Source organism: Mustela nivalis, assembly GCF_964662115.1.
Source record: "Mustela nivalis genome assembly, chromosome: 12".
Classification (NCBI taxonomy): domain Eukaryota; kingdom Metazoa; phylum Chordata; class Mammalia; order Carnivora; family Mustelidae; genus Mustela; species Mustela nivalis.
Window position 1 is genome coordinate 99699507 of NC_139031.1, and position 22447 is coordinate 99721953.

Sequence of the window (22447 nt, forward strand, 5' to 3'; positions counted from 1 at the left end):
CCAACCCCTACAAGATGTCTTAAAAATGCATGCTGTTGGTCCCACAGAGAACCGGGCTAGAGACAGAGATAAATCATTGTAGATCAGTTCCTGCAGCTGGAAAAACAACTCAAAACATTCTCTCCTGAGTCAGCATTTTGATTTTTGCCTTTAGTGAACCACTCTTTCAGGGACATTTTCTGTGCTAAAACTAGTACCATTATTTTTCTATGGAATGAGAGAGCCTTTTGCAAACAGCAATGGTAGCTTAAGAAAAAGGTCCATCAGTATTTGCTACTTTGTTTTTCCACTTGACTGCATATGATCGAACCCTAAATGGATTGGAAAAATGATGTGAAAATAAGAATATAAACATATATGTGTAGGTGAAAGATTAATGAATAAATATCCAAAGTTTCTGACCCTTTGTTGCTCCACAGAGGCCTGCTTTGGAGTGAGTGTGTGTGTTGTGTGTGTGTGTGTGTGTGTGTGCTGCATTGTGGGGCTGTGTGTGTGGGGGGGGTATGGTGCATGTATGTGGGTGGTATGGGGGGCTGTGTGTGTGGGGTGTGGAGCTGTGTGTAAGGCTGTGTGTGGTGTGTGGTGCTTGTGTGTAGGGGGTGTGTGTGTGGGGGGGAGGTGGTGAGCAGAGTACAGGTTCCTTGAGGTTTCTCCCTTGAGGGATCACGCACACCCACATAAAATCCAAATATAATAAATTTTGGAATGCAAGCACAGATTATCCATCTAACTGCAGAGGTGGAAGGCTGCCTTCAGACATGGAAAATGACAGATAATTATCCAGTCTTTTGACAGCATGTCTGCTACCTAATAATTCAAACTACTGGTATGAAGAAGAAAGCCAAGAATCTTGACGAAGTTGGAAGAGACACCTAACAATCGGCTTCTACCTCCTACCCTGGGGTCAATTCTTCTATATTCAGCTGCAGGAGGGGTACAAGGTGGTCAGAGTGGCAGAGAAAATCAAGAGACTCAAGGGAGCTGGGCTTTATCTTTTGGTTCATGTGCAGGCCCCTTTCCTGCAAGTGGTAAGACACGGTGTAATTCCCGGGGCGGGGGAAAAAAAACAAAAAAACTGAACAATAACCCCTTGCATTTGCAGAGTGCTTCCAAAATTAAAAGTGATCTCATTTATTTCTTAGAACAATCCTGTAGGGGAGGTGGGATGGGCATCATTGTTCTGTCTTTATAGGCGAGGACCTATAAGGCATGGCTAGTGCAGTCCACATCTCTGGTTTCCTGTCCACATATTCCATCTTTAGATTAAAATGAAGTGCTACTTTCATATTCATGGGGTTGGGTTTTTAATAAGGGCCCTTAAAACAGTGCCCAAACAATTTTATTTGGAATTTAACTTGATCAGTGTAGATTGATTTCACCAATTCTCTTTCAACAAAAGGAATATTTAAAGAGAGAATTACGTGGGTAGTTGTCTCAAAACTTCACTTGATTTTGCTTCCATTTACTCACACATTTTTATTACCTTCCTTTCCTGCGTATGAATTGCTTTAACAAAGTTCGAGTGATACATAAGCTCCTGCAAACCATCCAGGGGGCACAGATCAATTGTGACATTCTTTTCTCTTTAGCAACCTGATTTATCTACATCTCCAGAAAGAAATTTATCATGAGATTGTAGGATAAATGTTGTTCAAATGTATTTTCCATAATTGTTAAAGCTCTCTCTCTCACACACACACGTGTGTGGGTGTGCGTGCACAGACACCACACACACACACACACACACACACACACACACATACGCACATTCCCGAGTTACTTAAGGTGTAATCAGTTGGTACCTATAACAGGTTTCACAATACAGGGTCCCAAGTGAACCTAACTGAAGGGTGATATGTAATTAATTAAACTCATGCCTTCTATTTTCTCTAACAGGAAAATCAAGTAATTATTTAAGAAATCAGGAAGGATTTATTATAATTACTTAGAAACTATTTTCATTTTCACCTTTTTTATTGAAATAGTGTGAGCACTTTCTACCACAATTTTGGCAGAAATGAATATAATAATAATTCCCAAGTGGATTTCTCTTTTCTCGTGTTTGATGACACTGGCATTATTGTCTCTGGGGCAGATGGAAAGAAAGCACTTGGCTGAATTCTTCTCTACATTGTTCCCTTTAAGCCAGGTTTGAATTAGCTCACACGGGTGTTCTTGAGCTTTGAGAAATAGCAGAGATTTTTGGTAAAGCCATTAGGCATCGCTGCTGGGGTTGCGGCTGTGTCTTGGGAGTCCCGGTCAGCCTCTCTGGGCCCATCATTCTTTGGAGGTGAAACCAGTGCAGAAAGGGGGTTCCCTTTTATCTTTCCTTTTCCAGGACATGAGGACAGAGAGCTCTCAGCAACTCTGCACTCACACAGTTCTAAGGTCACCCCACCAGTGTCAAATAGTACAGCGATCCTGGAGAAAAATGAGGGTTTCAGGAGGGCAAAGCAAAGCAGGATCATGTACCCACAATTGGAGGTATGGTGACCATGGTCTAAATGGGCTTGGCTCTTTCTTTCCTTCATGCTTTTTGGCTCATCTCTCTGAAATTCCATTCTTCTCAACCTTCCTCTGAGAGGCAGCTTGTGATATTCCCTTCACAGGTCCTGATGACTAAACATTATCTTTATTCACACATCTGGGAAATGGTTTTCCCACGGGACCACAATAGCTTATTCTGGTTGGAACCAGGGCAAAGGCCAATCTGCTATAACCATCATTTAATGAGACAAACTGAGGCCTATAGGGGCACCAACTTTTCTCAACCCCAAATTCCATTTGGAAGTGCAATCCAGTAAATCCTGCAGACCCCAAATCCTGTCAGACTTGGCCTCTGCTCTGAAGACCCACTGATCATTTAGCTTCTCCTAATGCTCTAGACTCCCTTTCAAATCCTGTCTCTCATTCTCTCCTTGCCTCCAAACTCTCCCTGGTCCCATCTATCCACCCCCTCCTACCCCTGTTCTAATAGAATTAAATTCCCTTGCTGTCTGCTGACTCTTCATAGGACATCAACCATTATCCTCATTGCAATCTTGCTCTCTCAGAGGACATTTGCAGGAGGTCTCACTTTCCCACACCTAGTGCAGTAAAAGGTCAGTAGAGAGATGTTATAGATCTGCTCTTGAAGCTGTAATGTATCCCTGTAGGTTCCTCCCTCTTCTCTCTCAACTAATGGCTTGGTCATCCACCCTCCATCGTGAACACTGTCCTCAGTCAGGGCAACTCCAAAGGTCAGTGGGTGACCTCAGCAACCACCTAGCCTCAGAGTACCTTAACTAAGGTGGCTGTGTTGAACTTTGCCTCTCCATTTTGGCAACCCATAACCATGGCCTTATCCTGGGACTTGGGCAGCATATAAATCTTTAATATTAAGAATCCACACTTAGGACACAGTGTCTTAATTTTAAAACTCTCCCTGCTGCCTAATTCCCATCATCTCCCTCGGACAACTTCATGAGCAATTCCCCTTTAATCCTGCTTTTCTTAAACTTTAATGAATCTGATAATCACTTTGAGGGGTGTGAAAAATGCAGGCTCCTAAAGCCTTACTCAGAGATTCTAATCATCTACATATGAAGGCAGTGCCTGGAAATCTGCCTTTAACAAACATCCTCGGTGACTCTAGGGCATGTTCTGCAGACAACTCTGAGAAACTCTTCTTGAGTTTCTTGAGCCTTTTATTGTTCCCCTCGGGGTGTCAGGCTTCTGCTGTATTTTTACTTGTGATCAGTGTAGGCTTTTATCTATAATATGAATCACTCTCTTTCTATCTACCATTGTAATGGTTAATTTATCAACTTGGGTAGGTCACATATCAGATATTTGGTCCAACAATAGACAAGATGTTGTTGTAAAGGTATTTTTTTTTAGATGATATTAACATTTAAATCAGTCATGGACTTTGAGTAAAGCACATTACTCTCCATAACGAGGGTGGGCCTCACTCAATCAGTTGAAGGTCTTAAGAGAAAAAGACCAAGGTCCCCAAAGGTCCCCAAAGGAAGAGGGAATTTTGCCTCCAGCTTGCCTTCAGACTCAAGTTACAACATTAACTTTTCCCTGGGTCTCTAGTCTGCTAGCTTATCCTACAGAATTTGGACCCTACATAAACACGTACACACATGTACACACACGTACACACACATACACACTATTGACTCTGTTTCTTTGGAGAACCCTGAGTAGCAAACCATATAGTTCTAGGTCTATTTGAATAAGCACTGTGTTTAGGCTTCTAGGCTTCTGTCTCTAAGCTGCTGAACCACACCTCAGGGACTAAGCACACCACAGCATCGTCTTCTTCAGGTTTGCAGGGGCCTCCGTATTCCCTGGCCATCCTTCTATGTGTCTGTACATTCCACAGCACTGAGTTCCACAGCTGGTTTTTCAAACCTCACCACTGTCCTCAAAGCTCCATTCCTTCTCATCTCGGCTATCGATATTGACTAATGACTGGTCTCCTGCTTTACTGCTTTAGAAGTCAAGTTAGGAACTTTCTCTATTTCTTACCTACCGTAAAGTTTTTCACTGTACATTTATCACTGGCCTGTTTTTTTGTGGACAAGGTAAGCCAAGATGGATGGCTTCCACTTGGGATTCTATCCTTTCACTCTTCCTCCAAGGTCTTTTCAACTCTATGACTTGCCCATACTTCTCTACTGGCACCATTTCTACTGCCCATTTCTTCAGCACACTCAGTCCATGCCATCTTCAACAAATTATAAAACCTCCCTCCTTGTTCCATGTTCTTTTCAGCTACTACCATTTCTCTCCATTTATCACCGCCTCCTCTTTTCTACTCACAATCACATAACAGCTCCTAAAATTTGACTACTACTCCCACCATTTCACTGAAAATGTTCTTGTCAAAGTCATCTTCTAGCTGCTAAATTCAGAGAAATATTTCCAGTCCTTATCTGGCTCACTATCTCTGCACTGTTTTGCACTGTTGGTCAATTTCTTCAAGAAATTCTCTCCTTCCTCTTGATTTTCCCCCAAGACATCAGACTGTTTTGATTTTCTCCTACCTTGCTGCTCTTTCCTTCTATCTTAGTTTAGTTTTCTCCTCCAAGACTCTGACAGGTAAATTTTGGTAGTGGTGGTGGTGGTGGGAGGGGGTGGGGACAGGGAATACAGGTAATTTATTTGGGAAGTGATCTGGGAAGAGCAAAGAAATGGGAAGAGTGAAATAGGGATAGGAAAACAATATGATAAAGGGCAAGTTAAAGGTAATGTGAATGTGGTAGATGCTCTGGGAATTCTGATGAACCCTGTACCAGACACCCCGGAATTGACCCACTAAGGATGGGGAGCTGTATTATTTCTCTGACTGAACTCACTAAATTCTCAGTACCTGTGGGATACCCTTTTGCTTGCTGAATAGGTTCCTTTGGCACCAGAGAAAGTCCTCAGACAACGAAGCAGAGAGGAGGGAAGTTGTCAAGTTTCCAGAAAAGTCTCCAGCACAGTTGCCAATGAACCCAGTGTTGGCCAGGTCAGGGGAAGAGCTGGCATCTACAGTCTCAGAATCCTTTATTAGATATTCTCTCTTCCCTTCCTTTTAATGCTGGTTTCTCAGTGTTTTGTCCTTGCTCCATTTTTCTCTGTGTCTACATGTACTTCCCAGGAGTGCTTACCTACATTCACGTCTTCAATTAGGACTTGATTATGAAGTGTTTATTTTCTATCCAAATCAGCCTTCCAAGTTCTAGGCATATACATCCAGTTGGGTGTGGTACTCTCCTCCTTTGTGTCCCGTGGGCATCTCAACCTATACTAAGTTGAATCTACCTGTCCATGAGAAGCTCCCTCCCTGTTCCTAGAATCCCGATTCACTCCTGCTCCACGGTTCTCTCTTGGAGAGTGGTGCAACCAGGTACCCAGCAACCACAGTGGGAAAACCCAGAGAGGTGTTACCCATGAAGCCATGCTCTCCATTAGCATCATATCAATTGCTGAATTTGCATCGAGGTTGGCTCTCTTTAGCCTGACTGCTCCTCATCTCTTCCATTAGTTCAGGCTCTCATCAATAATGCCCCAAGGCTCCCTCCTGCAGTCTTACTTACTCCTTACATAAGTATGACTTATTTCCCAGGCAAGGTATAATAGGCTTCATAGTAGAGACCAGGTATTAACTGACTCTCACCCATATAGGACATTTTGCAAGGTTAAAATATTTTCAATTCCCTTTTCCTCTTCCCCTCCTCCATGCTGCCAGGTCCAGAGTTATTTAGCAAAGACTGCATTCGTGAAGTTGAACTTCAGAACCTATATTCTATTGTCCTATTACAATGTCAGATGATCTGACCCCAAATATGGAAAGAGCACATTTACTAAATCCTCTAATAGTTTGAAGATTGTTTACTCTTGTCTTGATTCCAAAAAGGGTTTGAGGACAATTATGGATTTTTTTTTTTTTGTAGAAGAGCAATAAATAGCAAATGTTAAAAGATAATATACAGAGTCTTGTGACTGATCTCCCAAGATTAAATGAATAAGTAACATGAGCATTGTTGGTTATGGACAGAGCACGCCACTCCATGCATTATCAATATTTGTTTCCTATCTTAATAAGTAGCTTAACATTTATAAAATGAAATGGAAAACAGACTAAGTCCATAAATCCAGGTGAGCCAAATGAATTCCTAGGAGGGAGTGCACTCCACTTGTAAATAATTCTCATTTAAATCTTGTAACTTGGAAAGGCTGAAGCCCACAATCATTAAAATGACATTTCCTGTATTTTTATCGTTTTAGTAGGAATGTCAGTAATCACCATATTAAAGGTCTCTAGGGAAGAGGATTAGTAGGAGGATTGACAGATCCTAAAATATTCAGGAAGTATAAATCCAAAATGCAGCTTTATATCCTTGGATTTGTTAAGGAGAATACTTTTTGGAAAACTCAGTTTCATGTTCAGTTGTTTTGAGAAATTTGACAAGACTCTCACTACATATATAAAATTTAACTAATGTTAAAACAAATGAATAAACCTGAAAACATTGCTAGAACAGGGCATCTAATTTTTCTCCCCCCCAAAAAATTCCAAAGGTTTTCACTGATCATTAGGCACAGTTTTGCATTCAGTAAACAGTAACTGCCTTAACATTCTTCCTATCCGATATGAGGTGGTCAGTAAATGTCTGGTCACTGAATACACAGTTTTTCCACACTAAAATTTCCAAAGCACTTCTCTAATTATATTGGTTCCTTGCTCAGAAATCTTTCATGACTCCCTCTTGTTTGGAGCTGTGCTGTAAATATGGTAGCCAAAAGCCACATGTGCTTATGAGTACCTGAAATGCGGCTGGTCCAAAATGAAGGGTGTTATAAATGTCAAACATACACTGGAAGGGGGGTGGGGTTATGGACATTGGGGAGGGTATGTGCTATGGTGAGTGCTGTGAAGTGTGTAAACCTGGCGATTCACAGACCTGTACCCCTGGGGATAAAAATACATTATATGTTTATAAAAAAAAATTTTAATTAAAAAAAACACACACTGAAATTTGAAGACTTAGTCTAAGAAAAAGAATGTAAAATAGTTTAGTATCTGTTATATCATCATTTAAAATATTTTACATATCCTGAAATAAAATACTTCATTTGTCTGTGTCACTTTACTTTTTGTTTTAAATGTGCCTATTAGATAATTTAAGACTACTTTCATTGCTTGAATTTGTGGCTCACTGTCAATTTTCAGTGGGCAGTGCTGGTATAGAGACCAGATTCTGAGTTTTTTGGTTTGTATACTTAACTTCCAAACCTTATTTCTTATTATATTTTCTTTATTGCTTTTCTCTTGTTGCTCCCTCTTCTTAGAATGCTATTCCTTATAAAGAATTACCACTCTTTAGGATCTAGCTAAAATCCTCCTTTCTCTAGGAAGACTTTCTGGTTCTCCAAGCCAGAAGCACTTTTTCCTCTTCTAAATTCCTAAAACCAATTATGTATACCTTTTTTATAGCCCCATTTGATATCTGTATTATAGCTGTTTGTAAATATGTAGTATTTCCTCACTGAGTTGTGAGTCTTTGAAGGAAAGAATTTTTAGTTCTGTTTCAAATCCCTCAAACTGGGCAAATCTATTGGCGTATGAATCAGAAGCCACCCTAGTTGTTTTAGCAGAAACTGTTTCATATAGGGAACTGGTTAAATGGGTATGGGAGGCTGGAGAAGTAAAAAAAAAAGAGTACCAAGGTAACATAGAGTTAGCTACAAGAAGCAGTTCCCACACTTAGGGCAGCAGGATCCCAGAGAAATAGTGCAACGATTAGGCATGAGGGGCTGGGAGAAAGTTCTGGAGGAGAAGCCTCTGAAGAGGCTGCTCTCAGGCTGGTGAGTGTGGGAGGGTCCTGGTGGAGTTGCATGCCAGGCTCTAATGAGAACATGCTGCCTGCTGGCGTTGCTGTCTCTGAGGAGGTGTGATGAGACTGGCTCTGGGAATGTGGGAAGTTCTGGAGACTGTTAACTGCTACTCTTTCCAACTTCTACTTCCAAATGAAGAACCGTAACAGGAGTGACACTAATAGGAATAGTGGGAGATACAGAATGCCAGGTTCTCTCCCTCTTCCTGCCTTCTGACTTCCTCTAGGGCCTTATATTGATGGACTTCGACAGAAACCAACTGAGGATGAGTAAGTGTAGATTCCCACCATCCTGGTTTTCCTCCCCTTGAGCACAGGCCAGACCTGGTGACTTGCTAGAATATGGCAAAAGTTAAAAGATCTCATTTCTGTGTGACATATTCCATCTATTGTCTTGGTGTTTGTGCATCGATGAAAGCGAACTATCATTTGGAGAAATCCAGATGTCAAGTATCTGTGAGTGGTTTCCAGCCAAGAGCAGGTGAGGACCTGAGATCTGTAGTTCAATAGCCTATGAGGAAGAGAATCCTGTCAAATGCCACTGACTGAACTTGGAAGTGGATCCTTCCCCAACTGATCCTTAAGATGAGACCACAGACCCTGAGTTGGACACAGTGATTATAGTTTTGTGAGAGGCTCTGAAGCAAGGGAGATAGCTAAGCTATGCCTGGATTTTTGGTCCATAAAAATTGGGAGATAATGGATGTGTGTTGTTTAAAATGGCTAAATCTTCCAAGTGATTTGTTACATGTGAATAGCTAACTAATACATAGCTTTAAAGTCACAGACCAAGATAGAGGAAGATGGATTTAAAAATAAGAGATAATAGCTTAATAATGGGTAAATCTAGCATCTAGAATGAATATGTATATCTATCAAGATATTTGTATCTATCTATCCATCTATCAATCAATCATCTGTCTTGCCTATGAATTAATTAGTAGTAAGTACCAACAACTCAAGAGAAAAACAAAAGATTGAACAAACCCTTAACAAAAGAGGAAATATTTGACCAATAAATATATGGCAAGAAACCCTATGTCATTAGTAATCAGATAAATGAAAATTAAAACCAAAATCAGAGGATTAGATAAATTGTACTCTTTCCAGATAATGGAATAAATATGACAACAAAAATGAATGAATATGCGTTGGTGGTATAGTGGTGAGCATAGCTGCCTTCCAAAAATGAATGAATACAACTATACATATAAATAAAATAAAAATCTTAGAAATATAAGACTGAGCAAAAGAAGCAGGCCACAAGTGAATGCAATAGTATAATTCTTTGTACATAATATCCAAATCAGGCAAACCTAAACAACTAATGTTTCAGGATGCTTCCCTATACAGTAAAAGTACTAAGCACAGCAAGAAAATGATCATTGTGCAGATAATTGAGAGGAAGTGAGTGTGATCTGGGAAGACCCATGGAGAGTTTTTAATTTCCAAACCTGGGTGATATTACATGGACATCTATATTAATTCTTTTAAACATAAGATTAATTTTATACATTTCAGTTTCAAAAATTTCTCAGAGACTCAGCAATTCCTTTAGATCATTTTAGTTCCCCTGTTTTCTGTTAAATTTGAGGAAATTAAATAAAATATCACACACACATGAAAATAGCCTGTGATTTGGTCATTATTTCCTCCTTTTATTCATCCATCCATTTACCTTTGGCAGGTATCTAGAAGGATGCTCACCAACGTTTTTTTATTAGCATAAAATTATTTTAGTACAATTAAAAACATTTTGATATTACTAGATTGATCAAGGGTAACAATAAAATGTTAATATTTAGATGTTATGATTGCAAGTTGCTGTCATAGAGTATTTTAATATTCACAGTTGAGGGGGTTAGAAACTGTTGAGAAGATTTGACCTCACACAAGATGGCTAAAGAAATTATACTACTTTCAACCACTCACCCCCAGTCTCAAGGTGTCCTTTACTCATTAGTCAGTGACAGCAGAAGTAACTTCATTCCTTAGTCTTTGGAAAATCAGGTTAATTTATATACACGGGAACAGGTAGATATCTCTAAGTTGCGTTTATTAAACGGCAGTTCTAAAAAAATTGAAAAATGTTTAAAAAGTGAAATTTGAATCAAATATTTGTGAAAGTACTTCAGCGGAAATTGAGGCTTGGCAGGGGCACTACTTTTACTGGGTATTGTGTCAGATAGTCCTCTCTCTTCTTCATGTAAGATAGCGATTAAGCAATCCCTTTGTGAACTTTATCAATATGGAACAGCCAATTAGATGAAAGCAAATGTATTGTGTTTTTCTCTGGGCAATTAATTTAGTAATTAATAATTTAAATGGGTGAGTGAAAACTTTAAACTATTAGTATAGGCATAGAATATTCACAGAATTTTAACAGATTATTTTTATACAATAACAATTTGGGTCATATGTTGCTTTACTTTTCAAGTTTTCTACATTGCTTGAGATTTATGGAACAAGCCTGCATAATTTTACACAAATAATAATGTTTTTATGTATTTAGTAAAAACTAAGAAAAAAAAGTGGTTTCCTTCATTGCCTAAGTACAACCTCAGGATAACCATATGAAAATGGCACTAGATAAGCTAACTTGCCCAAGGTCATGCATTTAGAAACTAGCAGAATTAGAGGGCAGATCTGGAATTTCTTTGGTCAGATACCTGAGCTCTATCTAGTGCTGACATTATGTAGTTTGATGTCCTGCCCATGAGCCTTACTCGCGAAAAGCTCAGAACCCTTCCATCCCCTAAAGTCCCTGATGTAAGGCAGCCGCTCTGCTAGTCATTTGCTTCCTACCTTGACGTTTACGGAACACTCCATAAACATTTAATGCTATGGCCGAGCACATGTGCACCAATTACTTCTCTGTCTGATCATTTCTTCCATTCCATCATGCAGTGACGGGGCTTTGTGAAACCTGCAGCTCAGCCCTCTTAATGAATGATGTAATGGAAGCAGGGCGCACAAGCCTTCTCATTTGACTTGAATAAACCCCTCTCTTCCCTCCATCCCTTGCAGGTGTCTCAACTCTCAAAAGTGAGATCAGATTTTCCATGTTTGGACCAGATTTCTCAAGTTTCTTACTGGCAGGGAGTAAAGCTCTAATTAGTTCATGTGTGCCAGCTAATTAGGTAAGAAATTATTTTGCTAAGAATCTCCTGCAAGCCTTAACTGGGGTCAGCCCGACTGTATTTGAATGAGAGGCGACGTATTCATGTCCCTGCTCTAAAGACAAAGTGACGAAATGATAATTTACTTTAGAAAGAAGAGACAAATGGAGAGTATGATTTTCTCTATGATTCAAAGAACCCTCAGGCAAAACTCTGCCAAGGCCAAGTTTTTTCCCAGGTCACTCCAGTATACTCTATGCCCTCCCCTGTGGGCTTTTCTCTGACCCGGAAAGTTCTCTCTTGATTTTTTTCTCTCTAGAGTTTCTCTTAGCAAATGACTGTTTATCTTATTCATTCTCATGGGGATATATTTACTTCCTAATGGCATGAATTCTTGAGCCAAATAGATCTTTTTCTAATAATGATTTCAGATTTGAGCCAAATTTATAAGATGAAATTAATTTCTAGGTAATCTTTTGTGAATTTCATGTGTTTCCATATTATCCGTTTCTATATGAAGGACAATAAGAACATCCCACTCACTTTCTTACACAGGAAACACTTAGACAATATTTTTACACCAACATCTAAGATGGCTTAATTGACCACAGACTCAGTTAATTTTGTCTCTGTCCTTATTAAGAACTAATTAATCACATGTGCACACAATTATCTAAACAACCACAGATTAGCTCCAGAGATGTTATTCATGGCTCTTCCTCTGTATCTTAAGAGAGGAAGAAACTGATGTCCAGAAAAGCAAACGTGACAAGCCCCAGAACACAGCTGGCTAGTGGTCCAACAGGCACTAGAACTCAGCTCAGCCAGTCAACAGCTAAAAGAAGGAGATGGACGCCCAGCCTCCCCTTACACACGGGAGGGAGGGGTCTTCATGTGTACCCCGTCTGAGCTCTTCAGTAATGAGCCAAAGGAGAGGAGCCCCAGTTCAGAGGGGAGCTGGATGTCTTCAACGATTCAAAAGATTATTTCATATCCATTGTAGAAGTCTGACCCTGATACTGAGCATCTAATACTAAAAGACGAAGTGACACACACATTTGAAATGTACCGTGACCCTGGGCTCCAGCCAAAGTTGAAAGGAGCCGCGTTGCTATTTATTCTGTCCAAAAGTGCGTGCATCAGAGGCGACCACTGTTTTTTGCTCTGTTTTTTTTTTTTTTTTCTAGTGCAAATAGAAGTCACTCGTTGGCCACACAAAGCTGATCTCAGATCCCTATGATTTCAGAGAAACACAAGAAAGATTTCCAGAAGAACAGCAATTTTCCCGATCTACAAGGGATAATTTTCCTTTTCCTGGCTTCACATTTTGGTGGCCATTGAAAGAAGAGAGAAGGGTAACCGTTATTCACATAACTTTTCTTTAAATAAGTCTTTACTGTTTGGGAAGTATTATCATGCGCCATCTTGTCTGGAGTATAAAAGAAAGTTGTGCACACTAAAACTAGTGAGATGAGCTCTTTATTCCAAAATGATGTGTAGATTTGAGACATCTACCTTTTCATAAAATCCCGTGCAAGAATAAACTTACAGCAGGCTGAGAGAGCTCAGGCTTGTTTCTCTGATCTGTGGTCATTTCTTACGTTATATAGGATACTACTTTCTGTGATTGTGAGCGGGCAATAAGTGGTGATACGTGTAAGCCTTGTTTTCCTATTTCCTGGACTTTTGAGGTACACACTTTGTCATCTTTATGAAGAAGGCTATTTCTGTGAATTTCAGAACTTCGGGTACTAAAAAAAAAGCTGCAATGTCTCCATCTAACGTGCATAAAGTACACTAATACTCATTTTAGGAAGGCATAAACATTTTAAAAGTAAATATTAAAATTGGAACGATGGTGTTAGTCAATGCCCCATACAAGGCTGTACTTGAGATTTAAACTCTTGGCATTGGAATGTAGTGAGGGTCAGAGTTAATGACAAGGGTCAAGGATGCCAGGCATCCTGGCAGTTCCTCATACTGAGGGTGACAATTGTTATTAACAAAAGTCATCTGCAGAAAGTCCTCTCCTCTGCTGCAAGAACAGAGAGCGGATGTGTGTGGGGAGTGGGTCATAGGAACTGAGTTCTGGAATTCATTCTCCTTAGAAATAGGTCAATTCTGTTTTTCCTAGGAAGTCCCCTGGGCAAAGACCCCATCTCCTGCACTCTTTCGAATATAAATTGACCCTGACAGTGAAACAACCTCCAACTTTTGCTACTCCCTTTGGGGAAGAGCTTTAAATACAAGTTCAGAAATGACCTTGGGGCTCTGGGGAGCTTGGGCTCAAGGTCGTAACCTCCCTTCGGCCCTGGGGCTTAGAAATCCAGAGGCCAAAAGACCCAAGAAAGTATGCTCCCTGGCTTGCATTTCCTTTACTAAAAGGGTTGAAAGCGAACAATTTTTTTCACCCTGCAGTCTTTTCCTTTCGTGGGCCTAGAGTTTTGCATACCTGATGATATCCAGACAGTGCTAACCTCTGGACTCCATGAGAAGCCTTTTAGCTAATCATTCCACCCTTCATAGTCAAAGCTGCCCAGAAGATGCAGATTGAACTGATGTGAGTGACTTTGGTTTGGGTTTCTTAGAGGCTTTTTTTGTTGTTGTTCCTTTGAGGAAAATTGAGCTCTTCTAAATAGATTTTCCTTTATTGTTGAGAATTATGGGGACGGGGAAGAGAAAGAAATAATTCATCCTTATGTTGATGAAGGAACATGCTCAGAATCTCAGAAACAAGAATGCACTGTTGGAAAATATTACTTAATAAATGCAAATTGTCTCCTTATAACAGAAACTTGCCTCACTCCACACTTCACAGTTGTGGTTAAAAGACACACTGTGTTCAAATTTGATTATTTACAGAATCAAAGGACACATGTCCAATTCAGATTGGGCAAAGGCCCTGCTGTTTGTGTTTTTAAACCAGATCAAAGGGGCCCTTTATTTAAAACAATGACTGTAATGCTCAGCTTGCATCCAGACACTAGTGATCCAGCCTCTTGGGAAGGGAGAAAGAAATGGTCTTTAAACCCTCTGGTCTGCTTTGCAGCCTTTTTTTTTTTTTTTTTTTTAAACAGATAAAGGGAGACTCATTTGCATGGTTCTGACAGCCCGGTGAGGTTAGGGCTAATTCTCCAGGCCTGTCTCAGAGGGGATTTTGGGTGGGTGAGAGAATGTCTTCTGAGCTTACCCCTTTTCTTTGGCTGGCCTGGGTCTATATACAAAAGAGAATCTGCGTACATATAAAAGCCAAGAAAAATTGCTAAGATGCTTATTTTAAAAAATTACCATTACTACTGTTCAAAAGATTGTATTAAGACCCTCTCTCTACTGATCAAGTTGAAAGCCATAATCCTTGCCTTAAAAACATCTTAATATCTAAATATACAATATTGGCAGAGTCAAAAACAGAACTAAAAAAAAAAAGGAAGAAAATATACAGAGACCTACAAAATGAGTTTAGTAATGGGATGACCATGGATGAATTTTGGCGAAAGTCTTAGTAAAGGCCAAACTAAATATATCTTAGAGATTTTTGGATTTAAGGGAAGTAGGTGCATTTATCTCTTCCACATTTTCTAGCAGAAATGTTGAAAAGGATTCCGGGATTCACTCCTAGGCCCTTGGGGTCCCAGGATTCATTCCCTTATTTGATTTGACAATATTGATTGAGAAATTGTTATGTGCCAGGCACTGTACTAAGTACTTGTGAACCACACACTAATTCCCTGTTCTGGTGGAGCTTATATTCCAGTGAATACGGTGGGCCAGATAAAAAAATAAATACATATTATGTTGGAAGAGGATGAGAACCATGAAGAACACTGAATGGGGAAATGGGAATGTGGAGTGCAAGACTGTGGGGGTGGTAGAATGTGCCAGGGCAATCCTCACCGAGAGGGTGACAACAGAGCAAAGACTTGAAGAGGGGAAATTAGCCATGCAGATATCCAGACATTTTAGGAGGAACGAACAGCCAGCGCAAAGGCCCTAAAGTTGGGGGGTGGAGAGGTAAGAAGAGGGGTAAGGTTGGCGACATAATATGGGTGAGCAGACGTGAAGGGCTTTGGAGGCCAAGGTGAGAATATTGACTCTGAAGCTCACTCACTCTGAGTGCAGTGAGACAAGTCACCATTTGACCCATATCTAACACGATTACTCTGACCCGTTTGGAGATGAGATTATGATGGAGCAAGGAAGAAGCAACAAAACTAGTAAGGAATCTGTTGTCATCCTTAAGCCCAGCCATGGTGGAGGCTGGGACCACCATGGAAGCCATAGAGGTGGTGGTTAAGTAGTTACATTTGCAATATTTTAAAGGTAGAGAGAAGAGACTTTCCTAGGTGGGTGGATATGCAGTATCAGCAGGGTTGGGTCTAGGATTTAAAGGGCCAGAGTTTATATAATTTGAGGGCAGAGACAGTCGAGATGTTTAATCATTGCTCTCTCCTTCTTGAGTATACAGAAAGACTCAGTTTCCCACCTTTTCTTGCAGTTCTATTGGACAATGTGGCTGAGTTAGGCCAATGGGATATGCGCCCAAGTGGGGAGCTATTTCAGGTCTCCGGTCATTAAGAGCTCGTGTGTATTCTCTGCCTTCTTTCTCACCAGTGTGGCTGCAAGTGAAGGACTCTAAGATCGCTGAATAATAAAACGGAAACAACCTGAGCAGCTGAATTGCCACTTGGGGGTAAGCAGGGTAGAAAGCCACCAGGGCAACAACAGACTGTGGTGTGAAAAAGAAGCAAACTTTTGTCATTAAGCCCTTGAGATTTAGGGATTTATTCATTGTTGTGGAACCATATAATGCTATCCTTACTGATATGGTCTAAATCTGAAAAGATGTAGCACAGTCTAATAAGGAGGAAATACATATGCCTAATATGCGTATCTCCATGACCTGAGTAGTTTGTGACAAACACGGAGGGATATTTTTGATACTAGCAACCTGGCATCCCACAAATATTTCTAGTTTGGGTCCCTGGAGGTCATGAGAAAGTTAATATTGAGGCCAAAAGAACAAAGATATTTTAAAAAGATCTAAAGTTGATGTAATTAAGGTTGACCAAAAATGCTCAAATTATTGGAAGGAATTGTTTCTCTAGTCTGGAAATTGCAGGATATAGGTATAGGATCAGTAATGAGAGAGAATAGAGCATTGGGCTTGAGTATGGACAGGGAGAGAGGTAATAATAACTTCTGAGCCAGCATATCAGCCACTCCAAGAGATGGAGGGATCAGAATGTTTTGGAATCTCAGTTATGCCATGCACAGAGCACCTGTATAAGATGGTGGCCACAGATGAGTCCAGAACCATCCATCGCCTTATAGGTTCCATAGGTCTCCACAGCTCAAATGGACACAGGCAACTGGTTAATGGAAGGATCACATCATCTAACAGTGTTATAGCACAGTGAGCACAAGCTTTGGAATTAGGTCACCGGGTTAATTATCTTTCCAGCTCTAAGTCTCAGTTTCAGTTTCTGTAACAGGAGGTTAATACTTAGAACATGGGCTGGCCCATAGTATATGGTCAATAATTATAGCTACTGTTGTTATCATCGTCTTCTTGCCATTATTGTCATTTTTCATATAGTGAGAGCTGGAAGTATTAATGTGACAGGTCTGCCCCATGGAGTGTTGGCGAGCATGTTGCGATGTGCTAGGGAACCCACACAGGAGTACTGATCAATCAGCTCTGCTAAGTACCCTGAGATTGAGGGTGCAGCATAGGTGGATCTTGGGAGGACTTTGAGCTGGGAACTCCACTGCAGTCTTTCTAAGGTCCATCTGCACAGCCGTGGTGTAGTCCTTCAGGGCTAGCTGAGGGGTCCATCTTTCTCACTTCTGGATATCACTCTACAGTATCTCCTCCCGCCATGATTTAACTCCAAGAGGTCTCTGAACTGATCTGTTCTGCCAGAGCTTTTTACTTATGAAGAATTCCCTTTACTGCTCTGGAGCTGTTTCCTCACATATAAAATGAGAGCATTGCTCTGTACTATTCCACTGGCACTGGCTGATACGACAAAAGCTTATAAACTCAGGGTTATCTAGGTTCCATGACACTGCATTGGCACATATGCTCTTCACAATCAATGCTGATGATGTAGCTGAAAAGAAACCTGATATTTATTGCCACAGTCAGAGAGAGTCCAACTTATGACTGGAATGGAGTTAGCCTTTCTGTGATCCTCAGAATGGCCAACATGGAGAAACGATTTTAGAACTTATTCTTGGCTTGCAAAGAAATCTAACTTGTCGCGTTGGTAGAAGCATGGGGAGCAGGATGTTTTCTGAAAATTTTAGCCTGTGATCTGTCATAGAGATCACAATTTCACCATGAGAAGACCATCCCTTTTGGGGCACCTGGGTGGCTCAGTTGGTTAAGCATCTGTCTTTGGCTTAGGTCATGTTCTCGGGCTCCCTGCTCACTGGGAAGTCTGCTTCTCCCTTTCCCTCTGTTCCTCCCTCCTGCTCAAAATCTGTCTCTCAAATAAATTAAAAATCTTAAAAAAAGATTTTCTTTTGAAGCCTTTCTAACCTTTAAGAGAGTCTTTACAAAAACTCAGCACAGCAAAGAATGGCATTGGAGTCATGGGAAAGGAAAGATACTGGAGAGAGTTAGATTGTTTAAGAAATTCATATTTGTTGTTCCATAAGGGGAAACTACTTCTGCGTAACACTCTGTGTTTTGTGAAGTCCCTCCTCTTGACCATGGAGATGGATGATGCGAAGGTTGCATTAAATCATCAATCGGTAGAAACACCTGCTCAGTCTTTTTCCATTCCTGATGGTACCATCTGATGCCTGCCTGATCTAGGTTCTGTGCCCTAGATCTTTTGGACTATGTAATTTCCACAGCTCCTGATTTGCATTATTTCTTCTACGTGCCTCTCCTCCTGTGCACTAGGGAGATCTCTTCAGTAGGGCTCTGAGGGTTGATATTTGACAAAAGTCACAGGGGTCCTCTACTTTGATTTTCCCTCTCTGACTCAGAGTAGATGACTCTCCAAACTTAGAAAATTGTGGTTAATTTTTGAGAGTGATTAGAACGAAGGTAAATCTGCTGGCTGCCAACAGTCCAGGGTCAGATCTGTTAATCCTAGGGTAAAGTGAATGGAATAAAATCTGCGTAGCTTTTATTCATGGCTTTTATTCAGCAGAGATATTTTTAAAAAATGATAAAATAAGAGCAAATGAACTAGAAATATAAAAATGAAAAGTAACAGAATAAAATAATAACATATTCCAGTGTGGGATTTGGAAGCAAGCTCATATAAAATATTGTACGGTACAATAAAATAATAAAATAAAATATTAATTTCTATGAAGGTCTTATCTTGGTATGCAGGGTCATCCTTAGGTGTTTAGGAAAGATGTCTTTCAGTTCTTTGACTCCCACTTACTATTTACATCACAGTCAATAAACTTTTATTCTGTCCTCTGCCTACTTCTCTCAGCTTTCAGTTAATTATTTCTACTTTGTCAAAACATGTAATGTTTACATAAAATTTTTCCACTCTTCTTCTCCATCTTTGTTTTGTTCTAAGCTCCACTAAATATATTGTGCTCTTAGCGCTAGACTCTTTGCCAGTTTCTCCAGTCATCTCTCAGTTGGAAGAAACTTATCTGTTAGTAGGTTGTCAGGAAGGGACTATAAGTGCTGTATTCTCTTGAGTTCTTGCAGATTAAAACTGTTTTTTTGTACCATTGGTGTTTGAAGGAAAGCTTGCATAGGTATAAGATCATGCCACTTATGCTTTCTCACCTTGAATTTTCAAAAATGTTGCTGCGGTGTTGTCTTACGTACACATGCTGTCAAGAATTCTGAGACCCCCCTGATCTTTTTTCCTTTGTAAGTGATGGGACCTTTTCTTCCTGAAGGTTTTTTTTTTTTTTAAATAAATAAATTGTTCAATAAAAAATAGAGTTCAAAGTCTTATTTTGCAAAAATATGCTTTGTAGTTGGCAATAATGTAGGCATTTTCAATATGTAGAGTCAAGCCTTTTATTTTTAGAAAGTAGTTTTAGATGTGATTTCAAGTATGTTCAAATTAAATATATGTTGAATTTTCTTTGTAATTTTCTCTCTCAATTTTTAAAATCTCTTTATACACTTTCTTTATACATTTTCTTCACCATTCCTCTCTTCGATGTCTCTACCTACATTTTCATCCAAATGTCTTTTCCTTTGGGAAACTTGTAATTTAGCATTCATTTCTGAGATGAATTCTTTTTTTTTTTTTTAAATTCAATTGCTTTATCAAGTTCAATCAACTGGTTTCACATCTTTTTTTTTTTTTTTTTTAACTTTTTATTTTTTATAAACATATATTTTTATCCCCAGGGGTACAGGTCTGTGAATCACCAGGTTTACACACTTCACAGCACTCACCAAAGCACATACCCTCCCCAATGTCCATAATCCCACCCCCTTCTCCCAAACCCCCTCCCCCCAGCAACCCTCAGTTTGTTTTGTGAGATTAAGAGTCACTTATGGTTTGTCTCCCTCCCAATCCCATCTTGTTTCATTTATTCTTCTCCTACCCACTTAAGCCTCCATGTTGCATCACCACTTCCTCATATCAGGGAGATCATATCATAGTTGTCTTTCTCTGCTTGACTTATTTCGCTAAGCATGATACGCTCTAGTTCCATCCATGTTGTCGCAAATGGCAAGATTTCATTCCTTTTGATGGCTGCATAGTATTCCATTGTGTATATATACCACATCTTCTTGATCCATTCATCTGTGGATGGACATCTAGGTTCTTTCCATAGTTTGGCTATTGTGGACATTGCTGCTATAAACATTCGGGTGCATGTGCCCCTTTGGATCACTACATTTGTATCTTTAGGGTAAATACCCAATAGTGCAATTGCTGGGTCATAGGGCAGTTCTATTTTCAACATTCTGAGGAACCTCCATGCTGTTTTCCAGAGTGGCTGCACCAGCTTGCATTCCCACCAACAGTGTAGGAGGGTTCCCCTTTCTCCACATCCTCGCCAGCATCTGTCAATTCCTGACTTGTTGATTTTAGCCATTCTGACTGGTGTGAGGTGATATCTCATTGTGGTTTTGATTTGTATTTCCCTGATGCCGAGTGATATGGAGCACTTTTTCATGTGTCTGTTGGCCATCTGGATGTCTTCTTTGCAGAAATGTCTGTTCATGTCCTCTGCCCATTTCTTGATTGGATTATTTGTTCTTTGGGTGTTTGGTTTCACATCTTTTGTTGTTGTTCATTTCTTCACTGAGTTTTGAATCTCTGACTTGAGATATCCCTTCGTTAAACATACTATTAAAATTGTATTTAATTCATGTTGGGATGTAATGTTAAATTTTTAATATTTTTTAATATTTTTCCTGTTTAGTTATTACACATATTTGTAGTAGGCAGGGGAGCAGGAACTGGGTAGTTTACTAAGTTTCTTAGTCTAAAAGCCTGTTAGTGGAGGAAGGGGATATTTCTTGAAGAAATGATGCCTTTTGGGGTGAGGGGGTGGGATATTTGGTGTGTGTCTTTGTTTTGATTTTTGATTTTTTCTTTTCTTTCTTCTTATCCTTCTCCGCCATTCCCCCAAGGGCTGCCTCTCCCATCCAGGTCTTCCTCCCTCCCAGAATCTTTTCCTTTCCGCGACCACCCTCTCTGGTCAAGCACTCCTGTAAGTGGCCTCCTTTCAGACTGTTAATATCCACATCTCGGCTTTACCACCAGTGATCGATCTGTTTTCATTATTTTTCAGGGTGGACTCTTTTGGGGGTGATTGTGTCTATATGCTCTTTTCTTCTGTTATGGACTGAATGTCTGTGTCCTCCCCAACTTCATGTCTTCAAGTCCTCACCTCCAATGTATTTAGAGGTGGGGCTTTTGGGGGATGATTAGGTTATTAAGGTGGAGACTTCATGAATGGAATTCATGTCCTTTTGGAAGAGATTTCTGAGAGCTCCCTTGCCCCTTCCTCATTGTGAGGACAGAGTCATCTGTGAACCAGGAGCAGACAGACATCTGCAAACCAGGAAGCAGTTCCCATCAGATGATGAATCTGCTGATGCCTTGATCTTGGACATCTCAGCCTCCGGAACTGTGGAAAATAAATTTCTGTTGTTTATAAACCAACTGATCTGTGCTTTTTTGCTACAAAGGTCCACATGGACTCAGACACTCCCGTCCTGCTTTCTGCAGGAGTCCCAGTCAGTCCTTGCTTGCTTCTCCATTCCAGTGTGGGATTTAGAAGCAAGCTCATTTAGCCTGGAGTATCTATGATTCCACTGTCATGAAAGTAAAATCTGTAGTAAGTAGCCTTGGTCTTTGGGCATGGCAGAGAAGTAAGGCTAGGTAACTTGACTTGGATAGTAACTCTTTTTTGACCTCACTAATTTTGTAGTGCCATAAGAATTTTCTCTAGAGAGCCTCCATTATCCCATGGGAACTTGGCTGCCCAAGGATGGCGTTGGCTCTAAAGGTTTTTATTAAACTGGGAAAAGGCAGAGAGTAATGGATACTGCTATTTAGCACCTACTGTGTCTGTCATTTAATCCCACATTTCCAAATGTCTTGAGTGCAATCTGGTTCATGCTGGATGTTTATTAAATACCAATGAGTTAAAGTGAAACAGTTTATGTATGTATTCTATCTGATCTCACCTGGTAGGTACTCGTATCACTGGTGGATAGAGGAGGAAGCAAGGCTAAGGAAAGGTAAATGCTCTCTTCTTGGTTACACAGTTAGTAAGTACCAGAGCGAGTCAGAGCCCAAGTCCGTCTTCCCCACCATACACATTTTTTTCATTCTTACTAGGCTGCCCTGGACTCCTTAAGAAAGAAGTGCTGAAAGAAAATGAGGAAGAGGTGCCTGGGAGTGCAGAGAAAGGAGCAGCAGAAAAGGAAGGAGCAAGAGTCATCAAGAGAACAACACAGATAAAATTTAATCAGGAGGTAATTTCTCT

At 40.2% G+C, this 22447-nt stretch overlaps 1 long non-coding RNA gene across 3 annotated transcripts in view; it reads left to right on the forward strand.

The window, feature by feature from the left end:
• Positions 1-22447, forward strand: part of LOC309844655 — a 138207-nt gene that overhangs the window by 54955 nt on the left and 60805 nt on the right. Inside the window, exons 3-6 of one of the 3 annotated variants that reach the window (XR_014300804.1) lie at positions 11403-11515; positions 12682-12849; positions 16106-16184; positions 22300-22436. This is a non-coding gene — a long non-coding RNA (uncharacterized lncRNA). The remainder of the gene's footprint in view (positions 1-11402; positions 11516-12681; positions 12850-16105; positions 16185-22299; positions 22437-22447) is intronic. The other 2 variants (XR_014300805.1, XR_014300806.1) reach the window with 2 other exon arrangements.